Below are 12,394 nucleotides of genomic sequence, written 5' to 3'. Positions count from 1 at the left end.
TTGGGGCACCTGGGTGGCTCAGTGGGTTAAGCCGCTGCCTTCGGCTCAGGTCATGATCTCAGGGTCCTGGGATCGAGTCCCGCATCGGGCTCTCTGCTCGGCAGGGAGCCTGCTTCCCTCTCTCTCTCTCTCTCTCTCTGCCTGCCTCCTTGTCTACTTGTGATCTCTCTCTGTCAAATAAATAAATAAAATCTTTAAAAAAATTTTAATGTTGATACTAACCATTCTGACTGGGATGAGGCAATATCTCATTGCAGTTTTGATTTGCATTTTGCTGATAATGATTAGTGATGTGGAGCATCTTTCCATGTGTCTGTTGGCCATCCGTAAGTCTTCGTTGGAGCAAGTGTCTGTTCAGGTCTTCAGCCGATTCTGTGATTGGATTGTTTGTTCTTTGGTATTGAGTTTTATTCAGTTCTTTATATATTTTAGATATTAACCCTATATCATATATGTCATTTGTAAATATCTTCTCTCATTCAGTAGGTTGCCTTTTTGTTTCATTGATGGTTTCCTTCACTGTGCAAAACTTTTATTTTGGTGTAATCTCAATGGTTTATTTTTGCTTTTGTTTCCCTTGTGTGAGGAGACATATTTATAAATACGTTGCTAAGGCTGATGTCCAAGAGATTACTGCCTGTATTTTCTTTTAGGAGTTTTATGGTTTCAAGTTTCCCATTTGATCTTTAGAGTTTACACATTCTTAAAGGAAATGTTCATGTAATTGTAGATGCAAAATTGAGCTAGCTTCTGTCCCTCTCTCCCTCTGTCTCTCTTTTACTTGTTGAAAGAGAAAAAGGGAATGCATGGTGGATGAGAAACCCATAGAATGATTCAGGTGAAATGACGTTTTTTAAAATGTCTGAGGAAAATACAGCTAAATGTCAGGTTTTGTTAAAGTGGGTATAGTCAGAGTATTTATTATCTTATATATGTCATAACTTAAGAAAGAAAAAGATTATTTCTAATTTTATTTCAGATTTAATGATTGGCTCATATTGACAAGTCTTCTTCACCTTTCACTTCCAAAGTAGCTATCTGCCTTGTATCTAAACCCAATGTAGGATTGAAACAAGCAGATATGGTAAACTGTTTCAATGTGGCATTATAGTTTACCTCCAGAGTGGGTGATAATTCTGACCCTAGCACCAAGTGTTATAAGGTATTCTAATATATTTTGAATTTGGAATTCAAAAGTTGGCTTACTCTGAATGAATGAAAGGGTGAATCATTGCATAATGCTTTCATACCATGAAAGAAGAAATGAATGATTGCCTGATAGTGTCTTAATATTTATACTGTGCATCAAAGATATTTTAATTAAAACCTGAGATCTCCTTTCTGCTGTATGAAAATTACTATTTACTCCCATTAAAGTCTTGACCCAATAATCAAATTGGTTTGGTGAATATTCTTACTACGTGATTTGCCACTGATTAGTGACATGTTCATTGGTGTTCCTCTTCTTTACAGAATACATATGCACAGTGAGTACTTCCGTCTATAGCAACTATACTAATCAAACTAACTCACAGTCATCTGCTTTTAGATTAACAGTGGAAAAACTCTGGCTATAAAATCCAGGTGAGCTAAAGGGAGGTAATACAAGTACCTGAGTCAGTGAGAACCACTTGATCAGGTAGTAGATGATGGCTAATTTGCTTCCCTCCAGATAAATCTTTTTATTATCAAGTATAGAATATGGAAAAGTGAATTTGTCACAAATTTTTATCCCATAATATTCATATATAATTTATTAGGGACTATGACAGTGATGAGTGCTATAGTAATACACTATTAAAGGAATTTATAACCCCCACCCAACTCGTGCATTAACCCTGTTTTGCAGATGAGGAAACTGTAGATCAAAGAGGTTTAAAAGATCACTTATGTTTACAGAACTGGTAAGGAGAGGTAGGATGCAAACCCTGCTATGTTTTATTTAAAAGTCCACCCACTTAACCTGCCCCCAATTCTCTCCATCAGTATTATTGCATTAGCTGCAATAAAATCTTCAACCGTAGCAAAATATAACATTGCAACTTATATCATGTTGGAAATTTTTTGTGCCAAATTCTAGGATAAACAGCTTATAAGGGGAAAAAGTAAAAGAGATAAAATAATAAAACAAAGGAGCCAACTTTTTATCAGTGCAATAATAAAGTCACAACCTTTTCCACACCTTTGCCATTTCCTCTCAAAGAACATGTTGCTCCAATCATATTTTCATAAGCTCACTCTGATATTTAAATTCACACTCAGGAGGAGCTGCTGGGTGGCTCAGTTGGTTAAGTTAAAGGAACCACCATTATCTCAGGGTGGTGAAATCAAGCCCCACATCAGGCTCCACGCTCAGTATGGTGTCTGCTTCAGATTCTCTCTTTCCCTTTCTCTTGGCCCCTGCCCCCACTCTCCTTCTCTAAAAAAAAAAAAAAATAATAATAATAATAAATAATTAAATTCACACTCAACAATACCTATATACATGGATGAAATTTTTCAGTTGTTTTATATGTAATTAATAACAAACTTTAAAGCTGCAAGTATTCATAACTTACTACATAGAGTTCCAAGTTATGTTTACCTGCTGGAATAAGAAAGACCCAGATGAGGCCATAAAGTTTTGCAAGAGTCCAAATTGTCAGTTCATCTCTTTCCTTTGGTGTCTTGCAAACCAAGATTATCAGTCTCTGCTTTATTTCTGATCCAAGCCAGTTGTTTTTTTATTCACAATTTGGGACACAGTGAAAATACTAACTTCTGTTTAGATTGCTACCCATTAATGGTTTGGAACAAACTAGTAGTTGTCAAAGCAATGAGTAAATTATAGACAGCTTTAAAGAAGGATAAAAATGGGAAACAGAATAGAATAAATATCCAAATACATGACATGGCATAAGGGCACGTAAGGGTAAGTGTGATTTTAGATATCTGCCCTAAAGTGAATGTAAAATGTATTTGTTACTATGTACCATAGTCAAAAGTTGAGAAGCAAATGTGGTAAGATTAACTGAGTCCAATTAGAACATTTGGCTCTCTTTCAGTTAAGTAAATCCATAAGCACACCCTCAGACCAACGATTACTCTTTTTTGAAGGTACTTAAATAATCATTGACTCATGAGAAATCTAATTAGAAAGCCAGTAGAGATTTTTCATGTTATCATTTCTACCTCATCTTCTATTACCAAATAGAAACAGCCTTCAAATGACTGTCCTAATTGCTGACGGTACAGTCATCTTTTTCAGTACCTTACATTGTTACTAATTTTTACTCTTAATTTTAGTCCGTTGAAAACGGTCAAGTTGATTGGTATACCATGGAAAACAGAATGTTTAGATGGTCTTTGTCATTTTTGGCTAATTATTTTGACTTCCTGGAAGTCTAGGATAAAAGTTAGCCTTAACCACTAAAATAATCATCTAAAATACTCATAATAGCTAAAAGTTTTGAATACTCATAACCCAGGAGTTGTGCTAGTTCCCATTTTAGTTAGATTACAAGAAATTCTGAGGGAGTTCATCTGAGAAAGGCATTCAAAATATGATTCTCAGGCCTCTCCCCTGGTCCCTATGATTTGTGTCTGTTTTGGGGCCCAGGAACATGTTATTTATAAAACAGCATAAGTGATTGTTAGTATCAGGCAAGCTTGTAGTAAAACTGCATTTTCTCATTTTATCCTTGTGGAAAATATTTTGGAAGCAGATTTTCTCATCATCCCCATTTTATGCATATGAGGAAACTAGAGAATGGGTGGAGAAACGGGGGTCCCCATGCAGGGACCTCCACTGAAGTGTCAGCTCCCAGGGCAGGTTGCCCAGTACCTAAAGCAACCAGTTACTCACATCCTTGTTCCTTGTCTCCCTTTCTTACACTTCCAGCCCTGTCTTCTGGAGAAGGTCCCTCCTCCACCCTACCACTGCCCTTTGGCCCTTTTCCTTTCCCTCAGTTCTTCTTGTTATTTTTCATGTTATCATTTCTACCTCATCTTAAAAGGTAGAATGGCCCCTTTAAAATCCTGAAGATGGGTTTGGTGCAGGTGTGTGGCTATTTGCAATATGGGGGGAGGGGTGGAAGGAAGGTTAAAGCTGTAACCCGAAAGTACTGGCATCTTTCATCCTCTCTCCCGTGTGGCTTCAAGGCTGTAGACGGGCTGTGCTTTGGCTGCTGAAGCCTCAAGGATGCTGCTAATAGCTAGCATTTTTCAGAGTGGGAGAGATTTGGCTTTGTTGCTATATAACCTGAACTCCAGAGGGAAACACTGGGCACAAGTGATGGTCTTTGTTACCGTAATTGAAGTTGTTGCCGTAAAACATGCAACAAAAGAAAGACAGTGTTTCAGATCCGCCTAGTGTTCAGTATGCTCACAGTGTTGTGCAACCACTTATATCCAATTCCAAAACATTTTGTCACTCCCCAGGGAGTCCCTGTACCCATTAAGCAATCATATTCTATTCATTCTACCCCAAATCCCTGGAAACTAATCATCTGTTTTCTGTCTCTCTGGACTTAACTATTCTGGATATTTCATATTAAGGAAGTCATATAATTTATGACCTTCTGTGTCTGATTTTCTTTCACTTAGCATAATGTTTCCCACTTTCATCCATGTTGTAGCATATATCAGTAATTCATTCCTTATGGTTGAATAATATTCCATGATTTGGGTATACCACAATTTACCCATTTACCTCTTGATGGATATGAGGGTTGTTTCTACCTTTGGCTGCTGTGAGTAGTTCTTTTCTGAATGTTTATGTACAAGACTTTGAGTTCCTGTTTTTAATTCATTTGGGTGTATATCTAAGAGCAGAGTTACTAGATCCTATGGTAATTCAATATTTAACTTTTTTTTTTTAAAGATTTTATTTATTTATTTGACAGAGAGAGAGAGAGAGAGAGAGAGATCACAAGTAGGCAGAGAGGCAGGCAGAGAGAGAGGGGGGAAGCAGGCTCTCCGCTAAGCAAGGAGCCCGATGCGGGGCTTGATCCCAGTATCCTGGGATCATGATCTGAGCCAAAGACTGGGGCTTAACCCACTGAGCCACCCAGGCACCCCTCAATGTTTAACTTTTTGAGGAACTTCCAAATTGTTTTCCACAATGGCTTCTCCATTTTACGTTTGTGTCAGCAGTACATGAGGGATTCCAGTTTCTCCATATCTTCACCAACACTTATTCTTCCTTCCTTCCCTTTATTTATTTATTTATTTATTTTTTTTTTTAAATTCTAGCCATTTTGGTGCATACGAAGTGGTGTCTCATTGTGATATTGATTTTCATTTCTCTAGTGGCTAATGACGTAAGCATGTTTGCATGTGCTGGCTGGCCATTCATGTATCTTATCTTCTTTGGAGAAATGTGGACTCAAACCCTACATTTGACTTTGGAATCCTCCTCCTTTCTTTTTGCGTGGAGGCCGCTCTTTCCCTATAGCAGTTATAATAGTGATAATGATAGTAGCTGCCTAATACCAGGCACAGTGCTAATCACTTCAAATATATTACATTTTTAAATTCTGTCAGGTTTTATCTCTTACTTTTTTAAATCTCCAGGATAAGAAAACTGAGGCCCAGAGGTTTAGTTGAACATGGTTCATTAAAAACCAAGAGGTGGAGTCTGATTTCAGAGTCACTTCTCTCTAATTTGAAAGTCCATGCTCTTAACCTCTGTGCCAGGGGTCTGCACACTTAGCTCGAATTGCTTACGTACACTGGGAAATTATTTTTTAGCTACGTGCCATCTTATACATTTTTAATAATAAGTATAAGTGACTGAAAAGGATGTAATTTCCCACATATTGTAAATATTAGCATTTAAAAATGTAACTGTTAGATCACTCTTTTAAATGTTTCCAAGGGACTCTAAATGCCATGGTGATACGGTACCCAGAATCATTGATTTTAAAAATTCATGAATAGTTCTTTCCTTTTTACTTGCAATTGTACTTTTATTATATTACTTCCCTAGAATGTTATCACAATATAACATTTCTCATGCCTGAAAGTCTTTTATTGATCACCCTCTCATACTTTCTGGATCAAAATATGAATATAAATTAAAATTGAATTTTAAATAGTTTCTTATAACTATAAAGCTCTGAGTGTTAAAGATTCCTTTTGATTGAGTTGTTAGTAGTAGTAGTTAAGTGATGAAATCAACAAAAATATATTACGGATTTTTATAACTTTTCATTAGCTGTAACAAGTTAATTTGTATTGAAAATGCACCTTTTTAGTAGGATTGATGGGGTTGATATGGTGTCTTGATTGAAGGAGAGTCTGTGCACAATTTTTCAACATGTCCATTTGATACCCCAGAGCCTTCAACTATGTAATAATGCAACATAGCAAATTTGTGATAGATGAAAGGAATGGATTTTTTCCTTTCCTTTTTTTTTTTTTTTTTTTGTTAACTTGGTGGAGCTAATTCGAAAAGAGTTGTAGGCAAAGGAACCTTGCTACCCTCACCAGATATAGGAACATTCTTAAACAGGTCAAGTTTATATTAACATCTTTTGTAAGATCTCATCATAGATGTCTTCTTTTCTGGCTATTTAATAGGTATCAACTTAAAAAAATGTTTTCTCATTCTTATCTGTGGATGTATAAGAATTATAACTGATACATTGTTTTTATACTTATGTACCCAGGTATTTTACTATACCTTATTATTTCAACTAAACTGTCTAAATGTCTAAAATATCTAAAATGTCAAGTTTAGAAAAAAGTACATGTAGAAATAATGGACCTGGATATTAATCTTTTAAAATGATTCATGCAACAACTTTGCAAAGTAGGATATGCATGGTATACAAAGAGAAGGTAATTTGTCTGGATCACAGATATTGTAAGGAGCTGAGCAAAATTTTGAACTCATTCTTTTTGTCTCCTTTTTCCTTAATTCTTTTTTTTTTAAGTTTTTTTTTATTTATTTATTTGACAGACAGAGATCACAAGCAGGCAGAGAGGCAGGCAGAGAGAGAGGAGGAAGCAGGCTCCCCGCTGAGCAGAGAGCCCGACGCGGGGCTCGATCCCAGGACCCCGAGATCATGACCCGAGCCGAAGGCAGTGGCCCAACCCACTGAGCCACCCAGGCGCCCCCTTAATTCTTTTTTTTTTTAAATATTTTATTTTTGAGTAATCTCTATAACCAATGGGGGGGCTTGAACTCACAACCTTGAGATCAAGAGTTACATGCTCTACCTATTAAGCCAGCCAGGTGCCCCATTTCTTAATTCTTTATTAAGGAATAAATTTATTTATAAAAATAAATTTATTCCTTAATAAAGAATAACTAATAATAATTAATATTATATTTAATAATAAAGAATAATAACTAATAATAATAGTGTTAACTAGAAGCAATGACATTCAGTTCAAATAATTCTTGGCTTTTTTTTTTTTTAAACTCACATTATAACAAAGAGCTCAACTTAAATGTGTCTGTAATTAGTGAAAAATTTTTTTAATAGAGAAGACATCTTGTATCTACTACATACCTCTGGCCACAGGTCACTCCCACAACAGTAGCCATTCAAAGATGGATAAAGCTGCCCCTTGATTTTCAAGAGGTACGGATCTGGGGACCCCTACCTCAGTTGTTTCTGAATTATAAGGTTGTGATCAGATTTTATACGAGAGATAATTGTCTATAGTTGGGCGGTCACTGAGTGTAAACATTTTCTTTCTTTAAAGTGAGATTATTATAAAACCAAATCATTAAACTGTAGAATAGTTTCATTTCTGACACAGTCGAGAATTCAGGTTTTAAGAAATAGAAGACCGATTGTATAATCTATCCGTGAGTTATAAGGTAATGTTAGGTTTAGCCATCATTCTATAAATAGAGCAATAAAAGCACAGACCAACACCTTTCAGTTACCCTGTAAGTAACTTCATGGTCAGATTTATCTGGTATACTGAGCAGAAAGCCATTTTCTATCACATAATGAAAATATTTGGAAAACCACTAGAGCAATGAGAGTTATAGAACTCTTAAAACTGTAATTGTCTCATTCCATTATTAGAGTGAAAAGTATTTGGAAATGTTTTAGTTTCCGAGTAAATGGCAGTGTATCATTTTGAGATTACTAATTGATATCCCCACCCCTTTTCTTTAGAGACTAAAGTATGATGAAGCCAAAAAAAAAAAAAAAAAAGAGAGAGAGAGAGAGAGAGAAAGAGAGAAAAAGGAAAGTCAAAAGGTAAAAGAAAAATTTTTTAAAGGAGGTCTTTGCTTTTGAGATTGGTATTCCTTTAGGTGACAGGTTAGTAAGCAAAAAGTATTAACATTCTTAGAATGATCTGGTGTTTATAGAAGAACAATGCTTTCATGGTTTCTTCCCCAAAAAGTCCTAGGTGAACTTTATAAAGGAAATAGACACATAAACAACAGAAAATGAGCGCCCCTTGCCTGGTAAGGAAAAATAACCCTAAATTACGGACACCTCTTAATTTTTTAAATGTTCCTTTTTTAGACATTACTGGCATTTCTTCCCCCTCTCTTATGCTTTTTGCCTCTTAAATAATTTCACTGCTTGTTAGAGGCTTTGCTACAAAGCAGACAGGCTTAAAACAATGAAGAGATGAAACCGACTTTACTACTTTTTAGCACATGGTAGGATCAGGATCAAGGAAAGACAGCATGAGGGTTATGGATTATGAGTAGATTTCAATTATCTGAATGATCTGGATGCCCCTTATCCAGACAATGCAGATTTAATTATGGCTTTCTTCATTATTCATCAATAAGTTCATGGAAAAGCCTAGGAAAAAGGTGAGGCATATTCATGAGCCAAGAACTCAGTTGAATACACACAAAAAAAGGAAAAAAAATATCAGCTCAGCATCAGCTTTTATTCAGGAAAAATCCACTTAGAGAAGTTACCTTGAAAGAAGGATAAACACTGGCGGACAAATTGGTCCATCTTGGGACCAGTTTTACAAGATAAGTGAACACTTGTTTCTTTGAATTCAAGAACTGTGCTGCAACCTGACAAATCCTAGGCACAGTGTATCAAACAGCCACAACAGGTTCCTTGGAGATCTCACAAATGACATTTCTTTACGTGCAACTTGATAAGTATAATTCCCAATCTCCAACTTTTCCTGTATTGCTTCATATCTAATCTAATTCTTTTTTCAAGAATTGTTTTATGCCTCTTAATGTATTGTTGGGAATTTGCTTTTAGGCTCTTGGGTAACAGGGGGAAAATGAATTGCAATCTAGTGGAATCTTGACAATATAACCATCACATTGTGAATGCTACAGCCAACAAGGAAAGTAAAGATGAAGAGAGCAGTGTTTGATTCTGGTAAATTGTTTCCTTCACAGTTTTGCTTTTGTAGAATAAATATACTACACGAAACAGCCGTCTAAGCATAATCTATTAGTCGCTGTACTCAGTGGAAAGCAGAAGTAATTCATTCAATCTTGGAAGAACTTGATATCTCCATGAGCTTCATTTGCAAGAAGAAACAATTATTGTTATTTTGCAAACAATTACTTGATAATTTAACAAATTATGCTTACTTAGGAAATGCATCCCTGTCATGAGGAAAAACACACAACTCTAATAGGGAGAAAATGACTGCTTTCTCATTTCTAGGATCAGAGAAACTGCCCACCAAAAAAAAAATTAATTTCAGCTTTGGAAACAATGACTTTTTATGGTTGTTAAGCCTCAGTTATGTGCATAATGTCTAGAAGAATGTGTAGGTACAGTGCAATGAAAAGAAAATAATCTGGCTGTGAATACCCAATCCAATGAATATCAGAAAATATTTTATCATTTGCCCTATCAAGTCACTTTGAGGTTCTTGTTGTGTCAGCCTTGGGTAAGTATCTTGAAGCCCGTTTGCTTTCTGGTCTGCTTCCTTCTCCTTGCTCTCCCCAGCATTGCAGTTGGTCCCCTCTGGGCCTCTGCCTTTACCCCTAAGTCCTAACTCCGCCTAGTTGAAGCTTAGGGGCATTAGTCACAGCTGGAAGTGCTGCAGTCGATTTTTTTAGTCTTTGCGGAGGAGTGTTTAAATCTTTCCAGTTATCCAAGAGACGTAAGCATAAAGCATTTAGGGAGCTTTCTTGCTAGTAGTGACCACCTCTCAGAGCATATGTCTGGGTTTACCCATAACACTTTCTACTGATTTATCAGCAGTGGGAAAGTCAAAGGAAGAAAATGGAGAGAAGAGAGGAAATCTCGTCTTGCCGTATAACTCATACATCAACTAACATTTTAAACATTTAATCAGCACTGTATTTGTAAACTTGACTGCCCTTTTAAAATACCTTTTAAAATTGTATACACATTTAAGGGAAGCACCTACAAATAATATATAAAATAATGAAAGTTTAAGATGAATAGGGAGCTAAAAATAGTGTCATTTGAGTTCAGTTAGAAATTTATTGAAAAAGTATGATTAGCTTAAAGATCACATATGCGTTCCAATGTAATACTGTTCCAGTAATAATAATGATGGCTAATATTATTGACTAGTTACTATGCCTGGTACTGTTTTGAATACTTGATGGTATTATTTCAAAATGGGAAATGAAGTAAATGGTTATTATCCTAAGGTACTAGATCTGAGAGGCTTTAAAATAATGTGCCTTGTATTTTTCTGATGGTTCCTGATGTAGAACCTGATTACTGGAGCTAATGGGACAAAAGGTCAGTTTTTTGAAACTCCTGGCTCTATCATTCATATTAACAAATTTCTTTAAAGACTGAAGTCAAAACAAATCCTGGTGCTAGTCTTCAGTCATTCACACTCATCTTTTCAATTCTAGAAAACATTGTTATTCCAGAGCTGAAGGGCAAAAACAAAACAAAACTTTTATGTAACTATTCCAACTGGTTAAGCATCTGTAAGTAAATAATTAACATGCTTATGATTCAGTAATTTCATGACCTGTAGAGGAATGTGGCAGGACCCACCCTGGAATGAATGTTATTTATGCTCATTTTACTAGATCTTTGCCTCTGTGGTCATAGACTACATCTCCTTTCCCACAACCAATTGTCAGGACACATGTGTCCCTTGAATTTAAACTGAACACACTGTTCTTGTATCTGTGATCTGCCTAATCTTTCTAATAACATGGAAACTGCTTCTGAGCTGTCTAAAAATCTTTTCAATATCAAGAATTTAACTTGAAAGTTCCAACATGTAAAAAAGAAGAAATGATGTAAAGACATTCCTTTAGAATATAAAAACAAAGAATATTCATATATTAAATTCCAACGTGGCATATCCTTTGCCTTGGATTTGGGGAATTATCTAGAGATAGAGTAAAATGGACAGAATGCATTTTTGTCAAATCCTTCATACATCAGAGAGAATGACCAGAATGGGTGCAGGGTGCATCTAATGGAAGGAAACACGGATTTTGAATTAAATTTAAAGGAATGGAGATTTATTTTCTTTTCCTCCGTAATCTCTCCAGTTTTTCTCAAAAGAATAACTATAAATTAACTATTTTGCTGTGCAAACATTTTTTTTCTTTTGTGAGAGACGTTCATCAGTTTCCAAAACCACTTGTTTGGAGTGTGTACTCATACCATTATTTGCTTTAATCATTTCTGAAAGAAAGAAAAGGCAAATTAAAAAATAAGCAATGAAATTAACAATCATTTTTTCTTCCCGCATTGGTTTATTGAATCATGTTGAATTGATAGGATGCTTCTAGCTGCATCTTAAATTAAACTTATTCAAACCATAAACGAGATTTAGTAAGTCATCCTCTGACTCTGCTCTCCTGAGCTGAATCTCTATTTTTGTGAGATGCCATGTACTGATTAACTTAAATGTAGGTTATCAAAACCAATCACAATGCAAGGGGAATGGGTTTTGCTAATTGGTCTTTCACAGTTTTAGCCCAGCTCAAGAGGTGGGACTAGCATCCCTTTTATCCAAAACATCCCATTCTGGGACACCTGGGTGGCTCAGTGGGTTAAAGCCTCTGCCTTCAGCTCAGGTCATGATCCCAGGGTCCTGGGATCAAGCCCCGCATCAGGCTCTCTGCTCGGCATGGAGCCTGCTTCCTTCTCTCTCTCTGCCTGCCTCTCTGCCTACTTGTGATCTCTGTCTGTCAAATAAATAAATAAAATCTTAAAAAAAAAAAAAAACCCACAAAACATCCCACTCTAAGAACATCCTACTCTACAATGAAGGTGGAGTAGACTGGGGTAGAACCATAAGATCCAGTACATCTACACCTTTAGTATTGGAAGTTAATTGCTGATAGATTTTTCTCTTCTGTTGCCTCATTATTTTTAAAGCAAAGAAAAATATGAATAAATATTACTATAAGATTAGGATCTCTTTGGATCTCTGTGTTTCTTTTTCTTTTTCTTTTTTTTTAGACTTCATTTATTTGAGAGAAAAAGAGAGAGAC

The sequence above is a fragment of the Enhydra lutris genome, unplaced genomic scaffold, assembly GCF_002288905.1.
Source record: "Enhydra lutris kenyoni isolate GAN:26980312 unplaced genomic scaffold, ASM228890v2 scaffoldscaffold27, whole genome shotgun sequence".
NCBI lineage: Eukaryota > Metazoa > Chordata > Mammalia > Carnivora > Mustelidae > Enhydra > Enhydra lutris.
This window is presented reverse-complemented; position numbering follows the sequence as displayed.